This window comes from Rana temporaria, chromosome 1 (genome assembly GCF_905171775.1).
Source record: "Rana temporaria chromosome 1, aRanTem1.1, whole genome shotgun sequence".
Classification (NCBI taxonomy): Eukaryota; Metazoa; Chordata; class Amphibia; order Anura; family Ranidae; genus Rana; species Rana temporaria.
The window spans coordinates 547717378-547741424 of NC_053489.1; positions in this window are offsets into that span (position 1 = coordinate 547717378).

Consider the following 24047-nt stretch of genomic DNA (forward strand, 5'->3'; position numbering starts at 1 on the left):
CAATGTCAACTTAAAGTTGGCGGGTTGTATTAGACAGCAAGTAAATATGTTGTCTATGAAGTTGATGTGTTGAAAGCCTGTAAAAAACTGGCATTGCAGTTTGTTGTGTATGGGGTCTAGCTGCAGACCCATCAGGGTGCCCAACTGCCAATGCTAACTGTGTTCACAGTCAAAAGCACCTACATGAACATCAGAACTTGACCACAGAGCAATGGAACGAGTTGGCCTAGTCATGTTTTCTTTTGCATTTTGTGGACGGGCAGGTGCATGTGTGCCGATTACCTGGGGAAGAGATGGCACCAGGATACAGTACAGAAAGAAGGCAAGCTTAATAGGCAGTATGATGCTTTGGACAATTTGTGCTTGTACACCTTGGGTCCTGTAATTCATGTCAATGTAACTTGACCACCTACCTATACATTGTTGCTGCCAAGTACACCCCTTGATGCAAATTATATTCCCGTTTGGGAAAACCTTTGGCGAACATTGCAAAGGATTTTTGGCATTTTTGCCTGGACAAGAACATTATATTGAAGGCGGAATACATCCCAGGCCTATCCAATTCCATTGCAGACTGGAATTCCCGTTATCTAACAGATTCCAGCGATTGGATGTTGAACCAGACAATTTTTCAACATCTAAACTCCCTGTGGGGTCCTTTCCAGATAGATCTGTTTGCATCACGCCTGAACAGACAGATTCCAACATATTTCAGTTGGCGTCCAGACCCAGAAGCATTGGGGACAGATGCCCTTCTACAAAGTTGACCGAAAGGAACATCTTACGCTTTCCCTCCCTTTGCTCTAATATCAAGGGCTCTCCTTCTGACACGTTACCTAGAATCGAACATAGTTCTGATAACCCCTTACTGGCCATCTCAAACTTGGTTCCCTCAGGCTCTGGAGATGAGCATAGACTACCCACGATTACTCCCAGTATTCCCTTCTATTCTACTAGACCCATTTCAGAATCCTCATCCTCTTAAATTTTCTTAACTCCTGGGGTGATAATGAGAATCTGTCTTTAAAACATCTATCTTTCAAACTAACAGTACTACTTTGTCTCATCTCCCTTAAAAGAGTAGCGGATGTAAAAGCCCTAGATATATCCCGTAGACAATTCTCTCCCCAGGGTGTTCAATTTTCCATTTTCAGACGCACAAAGACCAACTTACATTCGGTCTTCTATCCGGCCTTTCCCTTCAATCCAAACCTTTGTGTAGTCCAATGTCTAAAAACCTATGAAACTAAATCTCAACCTTTTAGAAACCCTGACTCATCTCAATTACTAATTTCCTACTGCAAACCCTTCCATCCAGTTTCCTCACCCACCTTGGCTAGATGGGTGAGACAAACCATGGATTTGGCAGGCATTGACATTTCCATATTTGGCGCCCACTCCACCAGAGGTGCAATGGCCACTAAGACATTTCAATCAGGTGGTTCTCTATCAGATTTAATGCAAACCGCAAACTGGTCTTCAGAATCCACTTTTAAGAATTTCTATTTTAGACCTGAACCTCATGTGTCTATGAATGTATTATAACTATAGGTTGTACGTTTATTTAATGCTCTAGAGTATACAGCTTTGAACAAGCATAATATGAGCCTCCTGTTTGCCATAAAATTGGAGATTTTCCTACCCTCGGGGACGGAAAATATAGATTTTATTAAAAACAGGAGGCGAGTATTATCCCACCCTAATACCCTACCCTTCAAGATTTATTTTGCTCTTACATAATGTATTCTTTTTCAGCTTAATGCGCCTATTCTACTGTGGACTTCATGACATATTGAAGAATGAGTTCCAGTTCAAGTTGTTCCAATTAGTTTCCAGTTCAAGTTATTTCGAGTCTAGTTTTATCATCAAGAAAGAGGAAGAATATCACCTGTACCTCACCTTTATAACATACTCCTGTTACCTGATTGGACAGTCTACCTATGTTCATTTGCATACCTATCTGTGTAACGTTTTTTCTTTTCATTAACTCTCTTGCTACTGGATGACAGTAAAGAAAGTTTATAGCATAATACTCGCCTCCTGTTTTTAATAAAATCTATATTTTCCGTCCCCGAGGGTAGGAAAATCTCCAATTGAATACAATACATCACTTCCGAATTTTTATTCTGCCGTACAAAAGTTTTTGGAACTTTAGTAACCTCTTCATTTTTGATATGGAGGCTAGCTTACAAAAAAAAACAGACAATCTTTTGTCCGATAATCTCATTGAGGCTTAAGGTTTGGGTCCTTGTTGTTTTACTCAAAGGAATCCTTAAAGAACATCTCTCAAGTAGTACCTTTTTGTTAGTGTTTTGTGCACTACATGTTTAACGTTTTTCTAAACTCAAAACCTCAATACGTTGGGATAGATTGTAGAGGACTGAAAATGATGCCAGGTTATTATTTCTGCTAGTGAACTGGTTAGATTCATCCTCTCTATTTGCCCTAGTGACCATTGTGATGGGAAAAGCAAACATTTATAGTTGTCACCTGAAAAGGCAGTGAAGGGAAATCTTCCAATGATGTTACTTGCTCTGGAGGAAATAGGATATTGATTTACCTTGGTTCAGAGAGATTTTCATTTACTTCACAAGAATTGAAGGGAGATCTCCTGAAATGGAACAAGGATAGCAAAACACAGTAGAGTGGTTATAACCATTTGCTACCATATCAAAAAAAGTTTGAGCTTTAGGGATACTTTAACATTCAGTCTAATGTGGTTTTCCATGGCAGATGAAAAAAATAATGATATTTACATATTTATACACTGATCAGCCATAACTATATGACCACTGACAGGTTAAGTAATTAACATTGATTATCTCATTACAATGTCAACTTAAAGTTGGCGGGTTGTATTAGACAGCAAGTAAATATGTTGTCTATGAAGTTGATGTGTTGAAAGCCTGTAAAAAACTGGCATTGCAGTTTGTTGTGTATGGGGTCTAGCTGCAGACCCATCAGGGTGCCCAACTGCCAATGCTAACTGTGTTCACAGTCAAAAGCACCTACATGAACATCAGAACTTGACCACAGAGCAATGGAACGAGTTGGCCTAGTCATGTTTTCTTTTGCATTTTGTGGACGGGCAGGTGCATGTGTGCCGATTACCTGGGGAAGAGATGGCACCAGGATACAGTACAGAAAGAAGGCAAGCTTAATAGGCAGTATGATGCTTTGGACAATTTGTGCTTGTACACCTTGGGTCCTGTAATTCATGTCAATGTAACTTGACCACCTACCTATACATTGTTGCTGCCAAGTACACCCCTTGATGCAAATTATATTCCCGTTTGGGAAAACCTTTGGCGAACATTGCAAAGGATTTTTGGCATTTTTGCCTGGACAAGAACATTATATTGAAGGCGGAATACATCCCAGGCCTATCCAATTCCATTGCAGACTGGAATTCCCGTTATCTAACAGATTCCAGCGATTGGATGTTGAACCAGACAATTTTTCAACATCTAAACTCCCTGTGGGGTCCTTTCCAGATAGATCTGTTTGCATCACGCCTGAACAGACAGATTCCAACATATTTCAGTTGGCGTCCAGACCCAGAAGCATTGGGGACAGATGCCCTTCTACAAATTTGACCGAAAGGAACATCTTACGCTTTCCCTCCCTTTGCTCTAATATCAAGGGCTCTCCTTCTGACACGTTACCTAGAATCGAACATAGTTCTGATAACCCCTTACTGGCCATCTCAAACTTGGTTCCCTCAGGCTCTGGAGATGAGCATAGACTACCCACGATTACTCCCAGTATTCCCTTCTATTCTACTAGACCCATTTCAGAATCCTCATCCTCTTAAATTTTCTTAACTCCTGGGGTGATAATGAGAATCTGTCTTTAAAACATCTATCTTTCAAACTAACAGTACTACTTTGTCTCATCTCCCTTAAAAGAGTAGCGGATGTAAAAGCCCTAGATATATCCCGTAGACAATTCTCTCCCCAGGGTGTTCAATTTTCCATTTTCAGACGCACAAAGACCAACTTACATTCGGTCTTCTATCCGGCCTTTCCCTTCAATCCAAACCTTTGTGTAGTCCAATGTCTAAAAACCTATGAAACTAAATCTCAACCTTTTAGAAACCCTGACTCATCTCAATTACTAATTTCCTACTGCAAACCCTTCCATCCAGTTTCCTCACCCACCTTGGCTAGATGGGTGAGACAAACCATGGATTTGGCAGGCATTGACATTTCCATATTTGGCGCCCACTCCACCAGAGGTGCAATGGCCACTAAGACATTTCAATCAGGTGGTTCTCTATCAGATTTAATGCAAACCGCAAACTGGTCTTCAGAATCCACTTTTAAGAATTTCTATTTTAGACCTGAACCTCATGTGTCTATGAATGTATTATAACTATAGGTTGTACGTTTATTTAATGCTCTAGAGTATACAGCTTTGAACAAGCATAATATGAGCCTCCTGTTTGCCATAAAATTGGAGATTTTCCTACCCTCGGGGACGGAAAATATAGATTTTATTAAAAACAGGAGGCGAGTATTATCCCACCCTAATACCCTACCCTTCAAGATTTATTTTGCTCTTACATAATGTATTCTTTTTCAGCTTAATGCGCCTATTCTACTGTGGACTTCATGACATATTGAAGAATGAGTTCCAGTTCAAGTTGTTCCAATTAGTTTCCAGTTCAAGTTATTTCGAGTCTAGTTTTATCATCAAGAAAGAGGAAGAATATCACCTGTACCTCACCTTTATAACATACTCCTGTTACCTGATTGGACAGTCTACCTATGTTCATTTGCATACCTATCTGTGTAACGTTTTTTCTTTTCATTAACTCTCTTGCTACTGGATGACAGTAAAGAAAGTTTATAGCATAATACTCGCCTCCTGTTTTTAATAAAATCTATATTTTCCGTCCCCGAGGGTAGGAAAATCTCCAATTGAATACAATACATCACTTCCGAATTTTTATTCTGCCGTACAAAAGTTTTTGGAACTTTAGTAACCTCTTCATTTTTGATATGGAGGCTAGCTTACAAAAAAAAACAGACAATCTTTTGTCCGATAATCTCATTGAGGCTTAAGGTTTGGGTCCTTGTTGTTTTACTCAAAGGAATCCTTAAAGAACATCTCTCAAGTAGTACCTTTTTGTTAGTGTTTTGTGCACTACATGTTTAACGTTTTTCTAAACTCAAAACCTCAATACGTTGGGATAGATTGTAGAGGACTGAAAATGATGCCAGGTTATTATTTCTGCTAGTGAACTGGTTAGATTCATCCTCTCTATTTGCCCTGGTGACCATTGTGATGGGAAAAGCAAACATTTATAGTTGTCACCTGAAAAGGCAGTGAAGGGAAATCTTCCAATGATGTTACTTGCTCTGGAGGAAATAGGATATTGATTTACCTTGGTTCAGAGAGATTTTCATTTACTTCACAAGAATTGAAGGGAGATCTCCTGAAATGGAACAAGGATAGCAAAACACAGTAGAGTGGTTATAACCATTTGCTACCATATCAAAAAAAGTTTGAGCTTTAGGGATACTTTAACATTCAGTCTAATGTGGTTTTCCATGGCAGATGAAAAAAATAATGATATTTACATATTTATACACTGATCAGCCATAACTATATGACCACTGACAGGTTAAGTAATTAACATTGATTATCTCATTACAATGTCAACTTAAAGTTGGCGGGTTGTATTAGACAGCAAGTAAATATGTTGTCTATGAAGTTGATGTGTTGAAAGCCTGTAAAAAACTGGCATTGCAGTTTGTTGTGTATGGGGTCTAGCTGCAGACCCATCAGGGTGCCCAACTGCCAATGCTAACTGTGTTCACAGTCAAAAGCACCTACATGAACATCAGAACTTGACCACAGAGCAATGGAACGAGTTGGCCTAGTCATGTTTTCTTTTGCATTTTGTGGACGGGCAGGTGCATGTGTGCCGATTACCTGGGGAAGAGATGGCACCAGGATACAGTACAGAAAGAAGGCAAGCTTAATAGGCAGTATGATGCTTTGGACAATTTGTGCTTGTACACCTTGGGTCCTGTAATTCATGTCAATGTAACTTGACCACCTACCTATACATTGTTGCTGCCAAGTACACCCCTTGATGCAAATTATATTCCCGTTTGGCAGTAACCTCCTGCAGCAGAATAATGTGCTCTGCCACACTACGAAAATGGTTAAAACATGGTTTTGGAATCACAAGAACAAGTTTGAGGTGTTGACTTGGCCTCCCAATTTTACAGATCTCATCCCAAACGATCATCTGTGGGATGTGCTAGAACAACAAGTCCTGAAAAAAGTAGCTGAAATCAATATGATGAAAGACCTAGAGGCCACGGAGAAAGGCCTTCGGGAGAAATTCCTTAAATAATGGTTCTACTGGCATGAATTTGTCTACTCTGATGAGTACAAGGAGCTAATGAATTAAGTCCCCTCAACTGGAGACTGTGATAGTGAGTCCCTAGGCGGTGTTTCTGGCTCCCCTTCCCCCCCTTTTTTCCCTCTCCTCCCTCCCCATTATTTTTTTATGTTCTCCCTGTTTTCTGTTCTCACCCTTCTTCTTTCTCTTCTATGCTACTCTTTCTTTTTGTGCGACCGTTGGGTCTTTTTCAATACCGGTGTCTACCGTGAAAAATGCACGCGGGGCACAGAGACTCCCTAATATCTGGCATTCTGGTTAACATGTCAGCACACTTATCTGCTTCTAATGTATGCAATGACATTTGATGTGTTCAATTTTCAATGTCAATGCTTCACTCCAGTATTACTGGAGCTGTGGTTTCTGTACTTTACCTGGTGCTGTCTTGAAATAAAGTATTGGAAATAAAAAGTCTGATCTATGGCGGCCCCACCTCACAACTTGTGCCATGTACACACGATTGGACCTTTGTCCGACCAAATTCACATTGGAATTCCATCGTAGGAAAAGAGAACATGTTCTCTATGTAAACTCCAATGGAATTCATCTGAATTTCCGATGGGGCATACACACGGTGGGAATTTCCTATGGAAAAAGTTTGTCTGACTTATTCCATAGGAAATTCCGATCGTGTGTACGAGGCCTTACTGGACATTAAGAATCTGATACCACAGCATACCTTGAGAGGTCCAGTGGCACCCATGTCTCAATAGGCTTGGGCCATTTTGGCAGCAAAAGGGGCTGTTTTGGGGGCAAAAGAGGGATCTACTCAATATTAGGTCGGTGGTCATACAGTTAGGGCTGATCTGTGTATTCATTATTATTATTCTAACATACCTCACAACTTTTTGAGATGGTAATGAGGGACACCTACCCTGTATCAGCAAAAGAATGCAGGCATAGGACACATCCCTTGCCATGCCCCCTTAACCACTTCCCGCCCGGCCTATGGCCGATTTATGTCCGGGAAGTGGTTCTGAAATCCTGACAGGACGTCCATGGACGTCCTGCAGGATTTCATGCCGCGCGCGCCCGTGGGGGCGCGCAGCGCGGCGATCGGTGATGCGGGGTGTCAGTCTGACACCCTGCATCTCCGATCTCGGTAAAGAGCCTCCGGCGGAGACTCTTTACCACGTGATCAGCCGTGTCCAATCACGGCTGATCACGATGTAAACAGGAAGAGCCGTTGATGGCTCTTCCTCACTCGCGTCTGACAGACGCGAGTATAGGAGAGCCGATCGGCGGCTCTCCTGACAGGGGGGGTTCGCGCTGATTGTTTATCAACGCAGCCCCCCCTCGGATCGCCACACTGGACCACCAGGGAAGCCCACCCTGGACCACCAGGGTGGGCCAAAAAAAAAAAAAAAGAAAAAAAAAAACAAACAAAAAATAAAAAAAAAAAAAAAAGATTTTAAAAAAAAAAAGAAGATGCCAATCAGTGCCCACAAATGGGCACTGACTGGCAACATGGGTAGATCAGTGCTGCCCCACAATGTCCATCAGTGCCACCCCAAGTGTCCATCAGTGCCACCCCACAGTGTCCATCAGTGCCACCCCACAGTGCCCATCCATGCCCAGTGCCCACCTATCAGTGCCCATCTGTGCCACCCATAAGTATCCATCAGTGCCTCCCATGAGTGCCCATCTGTGCCGCCTATGAGTGCCCAGTGCCGCCCATGAGTGCCCATCAGTGCCGCCCATGAGTGCCCATCAGTGCCGCCTATGTGTGCCCATCAGTGCCGCCAACGTGTGCCCATCAGTGCCGCATATGTGTGCCCATCAGTGCCGCACACCAGCGCCGCCAATCAGTGCTACCTCATCTGTGCCCGTCAGTACTACCTCATCGATGTCCATCAGTGCCATCTCATCGGTGCCAATCAGTGCCGCCATATCAGTGCCCGTGATTGAAAGAGAAAACTTACTTATTTACAAAAAAATTAACATAAAAAAATAAAAACTTATTTTTTTTTCGAAATTTTCAGTCTTTTTTTAGTTGTTGCGCAAAAAAAAAAATCGCAGAGGTGATCAAATATCACTAAAAGAAAGCTCTATTTGTGGGGAAAAAAGGACGCCAATTTTGTTTGGGAGCCATGTCGCACGACCGCGCAATTGCCATTCAAAGTGCGACAGTGCTAAAAGCTGAAAATTGGCTTGGGCGGGAAGGTGCGTAAGTGCCCTGTATGGAAGTGGTTAAAGGAAAATTGTACAAAAAAAAAACAAGATTGGTTAAACCCACAAATGCTTTTTTTTACCACTACTATTCCTTTATGTTGGCTTTTGGAATTTACAAATGCAACCATTTAGAAATTGGATGAAAGGTTTAGTGCTAGAAAACACTTTTTTGTTAGATAAAAAGTGAATTTTATATACATATATCTATAAAGAGCAGACCAAAATGAGGGACAAATGAGGAGGAATGAGGCACAGAGGGACATTGCTCCAAATCAGGGACAGTCCCTCAAAATTGGGAGCTATGTTCTCATATTAAAATAATAATAACAATAATAACTAAAAACTATAAAATGCCCAAAAATTTGAAATACAGAGAGATATCCATATTACATTCTTCACTGCCCTATTATGCAGCAGTATGAATCTCATCATTAGATTTTATGCTAGGCATACACTTTTGAAAATAAATTTTGCAAACCTAATGCCTTGTACACACGATCGGAATTGCTGATGAAAAAAGTCAGACGGAATAATTTCATCGGATATTTCGACCGTGTGTGGGCCCCATCACACTTTTTTCCATCTGAGTTTAGAAATAGAACATGAAAAAAAAAAAACGGAAATTCCGATTGTCTGTGTGGAACTCCGATGGAGAAAAAACAACGCATGCTAAGAATCAAGTCGACGCATGCTTGGAAGCATTGAACTTAATTTTTCTTGGCTCGTTGTAGTGTTTTACGTCGTAATTTGGTCTGACAGTGTGTATGCAAGACAGCTTGAACGGAATTCCGATGGAAGATTCCATCGATTTTATTTCATCGGAAATTCCGATCATGTGTGCAGGGCATACGTCATTCCAAATTCACCTTAAGTAAACTTAGATTCACTTCAATTCAGAAATTTTCATCACTCTGCAGCTGTATGAACCTTGCATCTTGATGAGGACTGGCACTTTAACAACATGACAAACATTGGTATACATACATATGCAATGCAAAGATAATGTATTAAATATGTTAGCATCTGCAAAAACGTTTATTAGTTTACATCGCCTTAGGGTTTTTAATTCAGTTTTTTGTAAAGCATTGATGTGTCTAGTGATTTTGTCACACAGGGTTTCATTATTGTAAAGGAAGAATCAGTCACAGGGGACACTGTTCTGAAGCTAAGTGGAACATAGGGCCAAATCCTCAGCCGGCGGGCGTAACGTAATTTTTCCTATTTAAGTTACACCGCCGCAAAATTTCTATCTAAGTGCGCGATCCACAAAGCACTTACCTAGAAATTTTGAGCGGTGTAACTTAAATTGGCCGGCGCAAGGCGTTCCTCTTCTCCAGGGGGCGATTCCCATTTAAATGAGCCGCGCTCCCGTGCCGGCCGTACTGCGCATGCTCGTGACGTCATTTTCCCGACGTGCATAGCGCGAAATATCGTTACGTCGGGCTTTGTGGATTGCGACGGGACAATAAAGTTGTGTCGGTTAAAAAAAAAGATACAGCGCCAAAAAAAAAATGTAAATATAGCAAGAAAGGTCTGTTTTTACAAGGTGTAAACAGTTTACACTTTGTAAAAGCAGCCCTAATTTTGCGTTTGCAAAATAAAACTTACGGAGAAAAAACGAAGCGTAAAAGCTTTGTGGATCTCCGTAAGTCCTAATTTGCATACCAGAGGCGGCATTTCGACGCGAAATGCCCCCAGCGGCGGATGCAGTACTGCATCCTAAGATCCGACAGTGTAATTCAATTACACATGTCGGATCTTCGTCCTAACTATGGGAAACTGATTCTGTGGATCAGTTCCATAGTTAGGACCAGGGATACGACGGCGTAACAACAGTTACTCCGTCGTATCTCTTTTGAGGATTAGGCCCTCAATATCTATTACACAGTAGTTCTGTACATTTAATAGAGGTTGCTCATAGACAATCCCTAATATTTGATCATATCCGGTAAGGATCTTATGTGTGCACTTACCACAAAGACTGCAGAAGTCTTATGCCGCGTACACACGATCATTTTTCAGCATGGAAAAAAACTTCGTTTTTCAGCATGTCCAAAAAAACAAAGTTTTCCCAACTTCATCATTAAAACGACGTTGCCCACACACCATCGTTTAAAAAAAATGATCTAGCAAAGCGCGGTGACGTACAACACGTACAACGGCACTATAAAGGGGAAGTTCTATTCGCCTTTGGGCTGCTTTAGCTGATTCCGTGTTAGTAAAAGACGATTCGCGCTTTTCTGTCTGTTACAGCGTTACTCCATTATGAATGGCAGTTTTACCAGATCGAGCGCTCCCGTCTCATAACTTGCTTCTGAGCATGCGCAGGTTTTTTTACGTAGTTTTAGCCCACACACGATCATTTTTATGACGTTTTTGAAAAACAACGTTTTTTTCATGCCGAAAAATGATCGTGTGTACACTGCATTATTATTCTCTTAGTCAGTGCCAGGTTCATGGTCTCCCTTCTGTCCCCTCTCCTAGCAATTCTAAATACTAGATAAACAAAGTTAAAGTGTATTTCTACTTTTGCAACCAAGTTGAGATAAAACCTACTTTATATTTGTTACATGTTCTCATTCACATGGCATAACTTTTAAAGAAATTGTAAGTTGTTTCTTACCTTTTTATTTGCTTTTTACTTGTATAAAAATCCTACCTAGCTTTACCCATCTATGTATTGTTAAGTAGGAGGCTACTGAGTCACAATTAACATAATTATTCATGTCTGCACTGTGCTGGCAGATCTCATTACCAGTTTTACTTTGATGTGCATACCTTCTGTTCATACAAAGGGTAAAAAATCTCAACGCTTGGGAAGTATATTATATGCTAAGTCTCTTAAGGCCACGTACACACGGTCGTTCCAAACCGATGAGAATGGTCCGATGGGCCATTTCCATCAGTTCACCGCTGAAGTGGCCTGATGGTCTGATGTGTGTACACACCATCGTTCCAAAAACCGATCGGGTCAGAACGCGGTGACGTCAAACACACGACGTGCTGAATAAAACAAAGTTCAATGCTTCCAAGCATGCGTCGACTTGATTCTGAGCATGTGCAGGTTTTGAACCGATGCTTTCTGTACTAACCATCGGTTTGGACCGATCGGGCAGCGGTCCATCGGTTCAATTTTGAAGTATGTTTTAAAATTTTGGACCGAAGAACAACAGACCGATGGGCTATACACACGGTCGGTTTGGACCGATAAAACTGAACCTCGGTCCATTCTCATCGGTTTTGTCCCACCGTGTGTACGCGGCCTAAATCTTGCCTAATTGTACATTAGAAGCTATTCTGAGCAACAACAGAGATAGGAGATACAGTCCCATGAAAAAGTAATCATACCCTTGAAATTTTCCACATTTTGTTGTATTACAGCCGAAAATGTTAATGTATTTTATTGGGCTTTTATAGAGACCAACATAAAGAAGCACATAATTGTGAAGTGGAGGAAAAATGATAAACATTTTTTAAATAATAATAAATATGTGAAAAGTGGGGTGTGCATTTGTATTCAGCCCCCTTTACTCTGATACAACCAAAATCTAGTGGAACCAATTGCCTTTAGAAGTCACCTAATTAGTAAATAGAGTCCATGTGTAATTTAATCTCAGTATAAATACAGCTGTTCTGTGAAGCCCTCAGAGGTTTTTTGAGAACCTTAGTGAACAAACAGCATCATGAAGGCCAAGGTACAAACCAGACAGGGCAGGGATAAGGTTGCGGAGACGTTTTAAGCAGGGTTATGCCGCGTACACACGATCTGTCCATCCGATGAGAACGGACCGATGGACCGTTTTCATCGGTTAACCGATGAAGGTGACTGATGGTCCGTCGCGCCTACACACCATTGGTTAAAAAAACGATCGCGTCAGAACGCGGTGACGTAAAACACAACAACGTGCTAAAAAAAATGAAGTTCAATGCCTCCAAGCATGCGTCGACTTGTTTCTGAGCATGCGTGGATTTTTGTGCCTACTAACGATCGTTTTTTTCCCATCGGTTAGGAATCCATCGGTTAAATTTAAAGCAAGTTGGCTTTTTTTAAACCAATGGTTAAATAACCTATGGGGCCCACACACGATCGGTTTTGGCCCAATGAAAACAGTCCAATATCCCAAGCTTTGAACATCTCACAAAGCACTGTTCAATCCATTATCTGAAAATGGAAAGAGTATGTAACAGATGCAAACCTACCAAGACATGGCCATCCACCTAAACTGACAGGCTAGGCAAGGAGAGCATTTATCAGGGAAGCAGCCAAGAGGCCCATGGTAACTATGGAGGAGCTGCAGAGATCAACAGCTCAGGTAGGAGAATCTTCCACAGGACAACTATTAGGCCCCATGCACACGAGAAGCAAATGAAAACACATGTAAACTCAAGTTTTCAAAGGCAAAAACCGGCGTTTAAAACGTCATTTTTTTCCGCTAATTTTGCTGCTTTTTTTCCGTGTTTAACCGCGTTTGCGGCTATCAGCTTTTACAACAAATACGTTGTAGACCCTCCCAAAGCTTTGAAACGCAAAAACGTTTGCGTCTGAACCCAAAATTTTGCTTCTGAAAAAACGAGCCTAAACCCAACAAAAAAACGTGAATGTGTGCATGGACACATAGGATAACATTAAATGTGTTCAGGGGCAGATGAAAAAAATGCCCAAATGCCTCTGAACTCGAGTTTACAAGCGTCTCGTGTGCATGGGGCCTTAGTCATGCACTCCACAAATCTGGCCTTTATGGACGAGTGGCAAGAAGAAAGCCATAAGATGTCCAGTTTGCAGTTTGCGAGAATCCATGTGGGGGACACAGCAAACATGTGCAAGAAGGCGTTCTGGTCAGATTAGACCAAAATGGAACTGGCAGAAAACTAACACTGCACATCACCCTGAACACACCATCCCCACTGTCAAACATGGTGGTGGCAACATCATGTTGTGGGGATGCTTTTCCTTGGCAGGGACGAGTTGATCAGAGTTGATGGGAAGATACAGGGCAATCTTAGAAGAAAACCTGTTAGAGTCTGCAAAAGACTTGAGACTGTGACGGAGGTTCACCTGACAGTAGGACAAAGACCTTAAAAATACAGGCATGCCGTCCCTTTAGAGCTCTCTGCTATGCTGGAAACCATGACTCCCTTGCACGTACACAGGAGTGACATCATCATGGCTCAGCGATTTAAAGGGCTAGAGTCAGCAAACCCTGAAGGAAGACCGGGGGGAAGATGGTACCCTGTCATTGGTGACAGTGCACCGCTGGAGGGCGTCGTTCTAAGGTAAGTATTTCATAATGGGTTAGTATGAGATGCATACTAGCACAGCGCTTTGCCGGCGGTTTTAACCCTTTTTCGGGCCGCTAGCAGGGGTTAAAAGAACAGCGCCGCAAAAACTATGGTAAAGCGCCACTAAAAAGCGGCTGCCCGCACCCCAGTGTGAAAGTAGCCATACTGTTGGTTAAAGAGTTTACAAATTTAGGAAGATTAGTCAACACACATTTAACTGTGCATTGGATAAGATACCATCCAAAGAAATGTCTTTCAAAAGATCGTTCCATTAAAGTGGAAGATATTGAGAATGAATTTACACAGACTGGAATAAAGTAGATGTAAATTCTGACTTAAAATAAAACAAAAGGCCAAACTTTTATTTTTAGTTAGGGATTGACTAAAAATAATTTCAACTTTGATCTGACAACACTGCTCTGAATTCCTAAGCACATGGTGTCGGCCTTGTCTACTTCATTCAGCGCAATGCACGTCGGGACATTTTAGGGACAGGCAATTGCGCATTACGTTCTGCGCGGGAACGCGCTTAATTTAAATGCTATACGCCCCCTACCCGCCTAATTTGAATTAGGTGGGCTTGCGCCGGGTGATTTACGCTATGCCGCCGCAACTTTACAGGCAAGTGCTTTGTGAATAAAGCACTTGCCTGTAAAACTTGCGGCGGCATAACGTAAATGACATACGTTACGCCGCCGCAGAGATACGCCGGATCTACCATAATCTGGCCCACAGACTCCCTCATCATCTTCTTCCTCAATTCTCATCTTCATAACCCCTCCTTATGCACAGACCGAACATAAGAATCTACTAGGTCACAACATTTCCAGGAAAAATTAACACTGCACTTAATAATAAGATTAAAAAAAAACAAAAAAAATAAATGTTAAATTTAACAGACCAAAAAGGAGAAAATAAAAGAAGTTCATTGTTAGGGTTAACTACAGTCATGATAACAATCGGCAGTAAATGTACATAATGCCAGGTCATGTTCGCTTGATTTTATTTATTCTGAGCAGCAGCAGTACCTGACACATTCAATGAAAACAAAATATTCTATTGATTTCTGCCCCTCTGCCTATCTATGTAACACAACTGCCCCCTATGCTGTGCCTCATTCTGTCAAAATAGGAAATTGAAATAATATGTGGATCCAAGCATAGCTCTTTTTTCTGACTTGACACAAACCAATACAAGGTCAATGTTTCATTTGATTAACGAATAAAAGGAGATTCTGTCTGACCATTGCTGACCCCCTTTTAGAATACTAGCTGCTGCTGCTTCAAAGCTTTCTCGTCACAGGGTCAAATTTATATGAGGCTAGCTAGAATTAAACCATCAAAATGAGACATCATAGTCAGGAAAGGCTTGCAAGGCAAGGCCAAGGGGTGGACAGATTGCCAGTTCTGCCTAAGTACACCTAAATCTGATGACTACAAATGTAGTGGAAACCTTTTCTGCTAGCTGGTTATAATTGTACAGATCTTAGGTAGGTGGATTATAGGTACCCAATGTACTATTCCACAAAGAAAAACACCAACAGTTGTGTATGGTCTGGAAGAATGGCCGGCCTGAGAGGGCTAAAGAATGTGGCCTGAACAGCATGGAAATGTGACCGCCCCCCGGATAGCTTTCCTATTTTTTTTTATAAATTAAAGAGTCATGGTCACTTTAAGAAAAAGTACAGTATGTCAGGTGGGAAAATAGGGTCATGTGACATTGGAGAATAGTAGAGAATATCACAGGACCACACTGGAATGTTCCAGAAGGTCACATGACCAGTGGGAACATTCTGGAAACAGGGCATATCTACTGTATATAAAAGGGTCCTCCGCAGGAATCTCCTCACAATTGGTCAGAGTACAGCAACAAGCTCCCCACCCTTGTCGCATGCACGTTATGTGGTTTTGTCACCCTTTCAAATTAAAAGGGGGATGTGTTTTATCGATATGCAGTATTGCTCGAGTCCTGAAGACTGATGCCCTGTATACACAACCGTTTTTTTCCGCTCAAGCTGTCTTGCATACACATGGTCACACTAAATTCCAACCGTCAAGAACACGGTGACGTAAAACACTACGGTGAGTCGAGAAAATTAAGTTCTATGCTTCCAAGCATGTGTCGAATTGTTTCCGAGCATGCGTGGTGTTTATTCCATCAGAAAAGCATACAGACGATTGGAATTTCCACTCGAACATTTTCCCACGGAAAAATGGAGAACGTGTTCTCTATCTAATTCCGTCAGAATTTCCGACAGAGAAAGTCTGATGGGGCATACACACGGACGGAATTTCCGATGAAAAGCTCCCATCTGACCCTTTCTGTCGGAAATTCCACTCGTGTGTACAAGGCATGAGCTGTTTATATTTATTATTTACAAGTGAGAATTTTATGAATTAATAAAATGATTGCATGGATTTAAGTTATTTACAGTTTACACCAATAAATGTGCCGCTGCCAAGTTACGTAGTTGAGTGTCTTTATTTATTAGAAGGTAAAATTGGGTATTGAAGGAGGGATAGGTGCGGCTTACATTTCCATGAAATCTCAGTGGCTGAATTATTCTGGGAATTAATTTGGATTTTTTGATTATACCCAAATAATGTATTGCTGACCGTCAGTAATATTATGTGAGAGGCTGTGTTGGTAGCCTTGCCACCCCAAGCCATGATCTATGTTGCCTATGCCTAGTTAAGTCACTGACCTGGAAAAACCTCACAGACTTTAGTGAAGTGATAACTCCTTAGATGCATTCCTATGATCAGTATATAACCCCACAAATGCCTTTTTTTAGCTGAATAGGCACAGATTTCTACTGACACCGTCAACATTTTTGTGAAAAGCCTTCCCAGAAGGCTGTTATACATGCAAAGAGTGGACAGCGCCATACCCATGCCTATATGGTCTTCGAATAGGATATCCAACAAGCCCATAGGCCCCGTACACACGAGAGGATTTATCCGCAGATACGGTCCAGCGGACCGTTTCCACGGATAAATCCTCTCAAAGATTTCCGCAGATTTCGATGCGATGGAGTGTACACACCATCGCATTGAAATCCGCGCGGAAATCCTCTGCCGATGACGTGTCGCGCCGTCGCCGCGATTATGACGCGGCGACGGGCGCTACGCTGTCATATAAGGAATTCCACGCATGCGTCAAATCATTACGACGCGTGCGGGGAATCCCTTTGGACGAATGGATCCGGTAAGTCTGTACAGACGAGCGGATCCATCCGTTGGAATGGATTCCAGCAGATGGATTTGTTGTGCATGTCAGCAAATATCCATCTGCTGGAATCCATCCCAGAGGAGATTTCTCCGCGGAAACAGATCCGCTGGGGTGTACACACCATAGGATCTATCCGCGGAAACCCATTTGCTGGGATTTATCTGCGGATGGATTCTATCGTGTGTACGGGGCCATATAGTTATGGTGATGGTCAGGTGTTTAGATTTTTGCCCATATAGTGTAACAATCTATAATCTTATAAAATAACCTGTTTCCTTATATTGTTAAAATATTAATATATGACCAGATTTAGCTGCATTGTTTTTCTAAAATCGTTCTGCTTTGTTTCAGTTTCTTTATAATGGCTTGCTCTATTTTCTGACATAATGACACAAGAGCGGGCATCTTTTGGTATATATTGATTTTACTTACAAAATGTTTGGAGGATGATGCAGAAATCATTGCTGGTTCTACTTGCAAAATATATATTACCAGGTGACAGGCAAGGCTAAAGAAGATTTTAAAGCATACTTGCCCTGGGAATATAAACACATATATTAGATGAGCACAGGAGTCAGGTTATCCTTCTTGCATTTTCCATTTGCAGAATCAATTCCTTAAAGGTAGCCTAGCAATGAAACTTCCCTGGAATTTATTGCATGTACTTTCTGTGTTTTATAAGTTAAGTCAGAGAAAAGAATTACTCTGTCTTATATCTGTGGGATAGGGAAATGAATTAAAGCTGTATTATACGCATCAGTGGTTAGTGTTTGTGAGCTATGGCACTAATCGTTTACTGTCAAGAATTCACCCAGGTGTAATTAGGAGTATTCCCGCTTTATAAATTATTATTGGAAGTTTTTCTTTGTACAGAATAAAATACTGTACACTACATTAGTTGTGTGTTTTAAATAGTATCATAATTAAGTGTATATCTTTCATGCTAATTCAAATATTAAACACATGCTGATACCATTTTTTTGCATAGCGCTGCAGGCCTGTAAATAAAGCAACACTTTAGTTTGGCAATGTTCAGTGAAACTGCTGCCAAATGTAAAATTTTGGGCTTTAAACAACTCAACGATGTATAATCAGTGAACAAAAACTCTGCTCCAGTTTGTTTGCCCAAGAACCAGATAATCCTCCACTGGGAGTTGCCATCTTACCTCTCACTTATCATAAAGTAGGTGAAACTGTACTGTCAGTCACAGCTGTCAATTACAGACATGGCTCCCCTTCTTACCTTGTCATTCATGTGTCAATGCTTAAAGTGATTGTAAACCTTTGTTTATTTTTTTTTTAAATAGCAAACATATCATACTTACCTCCACTATGCAGATAGTTTTGCACAGTGTGGCCCCGATTATCATCTTCTGGTGTCCCCCGTTGGTGCTCGCGGCTCCTCCTCGCATCGGTAAACCCCCTAGGAGAAGCCCTCTCCCTGGGGGTTACCTTACGGGCACGCTTCCGAGTCCAGAATTTGCGTGCATGCGCTGCTACCAATTTATCCAATCAAGAGCCGAGAACCCCAGGCAGAGAGGAACGAAGGGCTCAGGTGAGTAAAAAAGGGGGGCCAGTCGGAAGTTTTTTCACCTTATTGCATAGGATGCATTAAGGTGAAAAAACACAAGAGTTTTCAACCCCTTTAAGGCCCCGTACACACGACCGGATCGATCCGCTGAAAACAGTCCGCCGGACCGTTTTCAGCGGATAAATCGGCTGCGACCGCTGCCGGATTTCTGTCTGATGGTTGTACACACCATCAGACAGAAATCCGCGCGTAAACAATATGCGCGGCGTGACCGCGCCGTCGCCGCAACGATGACGCGGCGACGTGGGCGGCCCTGGAAGTTTAAAGCTTCCACGCATGCGTCGAATCAGTACGACGCATGCGAGGGATGGCGGTCGGTCGGACGTGTCCGGTGAGTCTGTACAGACGACCGAATACGTCCAACGGACAGGTTTCCAGCGGACAGATTTCTTAGCATGCTAAGACATTTTTATCCGCTGGAAACTGTCCGATCCGCGGGACAATTGTCCGGCAGACCAGTTTCAGCGGATCAATCCGGTCGTGTGTACGGGGCCTAAGACTTAGGTAATAAATAATCTATAAAACAACACTTTTATACTAAAAAAAAAAACATACTTTCAAATAAATTCTGTATTTCCAATCAAACAATAAATATATTCATATAATAGAGTTCAAGAATGATAGAATCCAACTCCAGTTAAATTCTTCTATGCAATGCACCCTTCCACTTTCAAATAATAATTATACTTGAGGTGATTTTAACCATATTAGTGCAATTGTGACAGAGAAAATTAGAGAACTGTCCGTGATACTTTTTTTATTTGCACTAACATATCATTTTTCAGGAACAAGCTTTTGGGGAAGTGTCCCCTTCTTCAAGGTCCAAGCAGTACTTGGAGAGTACTGCTTGGACCTTGAAGAAGGGGACACTTGCCCAAAAGCTCATCCATGAAAAATTATGCTAGTGCAAATAAAAAAAGTATCACGGACAGTTCTCAAATTTTCTATATAATAATTATAAAATCTCTATAAAAGAAAAAAATCTGCGCTATGTGTAAATAAATGATGATTCCAAGTGAATAAAACAAGAGAAAAAACAGCAGCACTCACACATATGTACACATCATAACAGAAACTAAAAATCAAAGTGTTGTGCTAGTACTCCATAATCAAATTATATAGAGCTAGATTCAGAAACAACTTACGTTGGCGTATCTATTGATACGCCGCGTAAGTTAAAAGATGCGCCGTCATATCTATGCGCGCTATTCAGGGAGCAAGATACGCCTGAATTTCTGCTTCATCCGACTGACGTAAGTCTTAGTACGCCGTCATATCTAGGGTGCATATTTAAGCTGGCCGCTAGGGGCGCTTCCGTAGATTTACGCGTAGAATATGTAAATGCGCTAGATACGCCAATTCACGAACGTACTTGTAAAAAAAAAAAACGCTACACAATAAAACCTAACAATTGCCCCACACATTACCTGCTTTCATGTGCCAGGGTTCTTTTATATGTATTGAGTACAGGTACTCTTTAATTCAAAATGTTCTTGACTAATGTGACTAGACGAAGAATATAACAACCTGGTTTAATTGCAAAGTATTTATTTTGGGGGAGTATTAAGGTTAGAAATAAAATGAAAAGCTATTTCCATTGTGTTTTATCACATGCAAAGTGCTATTTGCAACTGAACAGATGTTTATACCTTAAGGAAGTGTGCTAAAGTTATCTGAGACTTCAAAGTTAGGACAATTTATCAATAGAGAACAATTATTATCACTAAAAGCTGCTGGATATCTTCCAGAAATACGTTGACAACTCACCTGCAGAAACAGATTTATATTTAACTTGTAGATTACATTGAAAAGACAGATATTAGTATGGATTTTATTTCCTATCTTTATATAGTACTGACTCTTCAGAGAACATTTTCACCATTCCCTACTGCTGTGGAGTTAATAATAACATTTTCCTCACACAGCCATGCAAGTCTGTTATAGAGTTGGTTTAAACAGAAATCTACTAATCTACCTATATGTGTATATTTACTTTGTGAGGTGGTGAAACTGGATCAGCAAGATGAACTCATGCACAGAAAACACTTAGGGCCAGATTCACATAGAACTGCGGCGGCGTAACGTATCGTAGATACGTTACACCGCCGCAAGTTTTCATCGCAAGTGCCTGATTCACAGAGCACTTGCGATGAAAACTACGCCGGCGGCCTCCGGCGTAAGGCGGGCCAATTCAAATGGGCATGTGCCATTTAAATTAGGCGCGCTCCCGTGCCGGACCTACTGCGCATGCTCTGTTTCGTAATTCCCGTCGTGCTTTGCGCGCAGTGACGTCATTTTTTTCGAACGGCGACGCGCGTAGCGTAATTCCGTATTCCCGGACGGCTTACGCAAACGACGTTAATTTTTACATTTCGACGCGGGAACGACGGCCATACTTTAGACAGCAATACGTTTGCTGACTAAAGTTAGGGCACCTAAAACGACGACTAACTTTGCGACGGGAAACTAGACTAGCGGCGACGTAGCGAACACGAAAATCCATCGTGGATCGCCGTAACTCCTAATTTGCATACCCGACGCTGGTTTACGAAGCAAACTCCCCCCAGCGGCGGCCGCGGTACTGCATCCTAAGATCCGACAGTGTAAAACAATTACACCTGTCGGATCTTAGGGCTATCTATGCGTAACTGATTCTATGAATCAGTCGCATAGATACTCTGAGAGATACGACGGAGTATCTGAGATACTCCGTCGTATCTCAGCTGTGAATCTGGCCCTTACAGACTTCGGGCCAGATTCTCAAAAGAATTACGCCGGTGTATCTACAGATACACCGGCGTAATTCGAAAATCCCGCCGACGTATCATTGTTTTGTATTCTCAAAACAAGATACGCCAGAATTAGGCTAGGATCCGACTGGTGTAAGTCACTTACACCGTCGGATCCTCAATGCAATACTACGCTGGCCGCTAGGTGGCTTTTACATCGATTTCAGCGTCGCATATGCAAATGAGCCGAATACTCCGATTCCCGAACGATTTTGCGCCGCCTCGTCGTCGTTTACGTCGTTTCCGTAAGCGTATGGTTACCCCTGCTATATGAGGGGTAACCTTACGTCAGTCCGCCGTATGCCATGTTAAGTATGGCGTCGGGTCAGCGTCGTCTTTTTCCGTCGTTTACGTCGTTTTACTAAGTCGTTTGCGAATAGGGCTGTACGTTAATTACGTTCACGTCGAAACCAATGTATTTGCGACGTACTACGGAGCATGTGCACTGGGCTATGTTTAAGGCTGGCGCATGCGCAGTTTGTTCGGCACGGGGGCGCGCTTAATTTAAATACAAGCCGCCCCCCTTTGAATTACGCAGGTATACGCCGGGCCATTTACACCACGCCGCCGCAAATTACGGAGCAAGTGCTTTGAGAATACGGCACTTGCTCCACTAAGTTGCGGCGGCGTAGTGTAAATAGCTTACGCTACGCCGGAATCTACGAGAATCTGGCCCTTCATGTCTATGCTTAGGTTTGCTTTATAGAGTTTAACTATTAAATATGCCAATCATTTCACTAAAATATCACTTACAGCAGTCTCTGTTTTCTTATAAGCTAAACATTTCATTTTAAGAGTAAAAACTGCCAACATCTTCACGAATGAACTCCTTTAATTTGATGTTACTCTTTAACTTGTGCCATGCTTCCCAACACCTATGTCTTCAAAATGGTGTATGGGGACATCTTAGAGTGGTTTGTACTTGCCCCTCCTATAGGTATATGTTAGCCATGTAGTTTTGTAGGAGCCCTCTCTGAAAAGTTTCCCAGCGACATCCTCTCATTTGTTTATCATGTTTAGCTATCTTGAGCTCATGATGATGTTCATGCTTGTGAATTGCTCACTATACTTTTGCACACAGTTTTCAATCACTGTTCTGATGCAACAGTTATTGAAAAATTATTGTAAATGCTTATATTACACGGTGCCTCAAGGGTACCCTCTAATAACTGGAGTTTATTTCCCCCCCCTGACCTAGTTTGAACCCCCTCTAAAGGGTGAGAAAGACCTTCCCCTAATTAGTTGCGTTGTTTCTCCCTGCCCAACTCTCACCACCTTCCACTAACCTAGCTGCAGCTTCAGACATTGTCCATTGCTTTGATGTTTTGAACGCTAGGTGACCATGTGTGGGGGGGGCCTGCCTGGACTTACACCTGAGGGGATTCATCACCCAGCTTTTCTATTTCGGTGGGTGCATGTCAAGAGAGTGTCCCCATGGTAACTAATGCCCCTGTACTCAGACCTATCAGGGAGCACACAGGGCAACATCTGGGGTGACCTCCTGGGTTTTGGTCCGGGTGACCTCCCTATCCATGATTACTACATAGCTTTTGCAGTATATGGTTATGCCTCATATCTTTTGGTACAGATTTGTGGCCTTTTGGAGGGGCAGTGAACACATTCTACATTTTTCTTCTAGATAACCACAGCGCTATCAGTTCCTTCAACCCCTTATGTGGTGCCTCCAAGGGTCCAAGCTACGCTACTAAATTACCTATCAATATGTTCACTTCCCACCCAATTGGCCCAGGTCCTGAAAAGGCAAGCGATTTTCTGGTTTGGAAAGCTATCCACATGCCTCTATCTTGTTATTTACATACATGTTCAGGTTAACCTAAGAATGCTTTTGTCAGGGCCTGGACTTGAACCTGTGACCTCTGCTCTGTCTGGCAATGATTGTTCTTGCTGAGCCACCAGGAAGGCTGGACAGTTCTCTGTACAATTTGAATGATCTTTCCTTGAACCTTGGACTCTTTGCTCCTCCAATGTACTTCCTGATTTTAGCCATGTCTCTGCACTTTCTGTATGCCAGATTTTTGTGTTCTCTCCAGCCAATATCTCGCTTTTGTCTCTCCTGCTGTCATCCGTATCTTCTCTACCATTCGTTACCAACTTTTAGCTTGGTCTTGGACTACACTTATGCTTAATCCAAACCTACAACTATTCGGTACTGACCTTTGGCTTGTTTGTGGACTATGCTTCTGCTTGATCCCTAACTGCTATATCTGCTACTGGACCCCAGTTTGCTCATTACCCGGAGGGGCCACTCCTAAGGGCCGCAACCTGGTATAACATGCAGCTACACCCATCTCCACCATCAGAAGTTCTGGTGATTACTGCTTAGTACTTAGACCCTGCACCTCAGATGAACCCATGTCATCAACCAGGGTGACCTGCGTGTATTCCCTTTCCCGCTTGTCAGTGGGTGCTGCTCCGCTGCTTTAGCTACTGCCCTCTACTTCCACCTCTTGTATTTTCCTCCCTTTTCTATTTCCTACCTAACTAATACCTCCGCCTCATCCCTTTTTCTCCTTTTTATTGTCCTTTTGCTACACTCCTCTCCCCT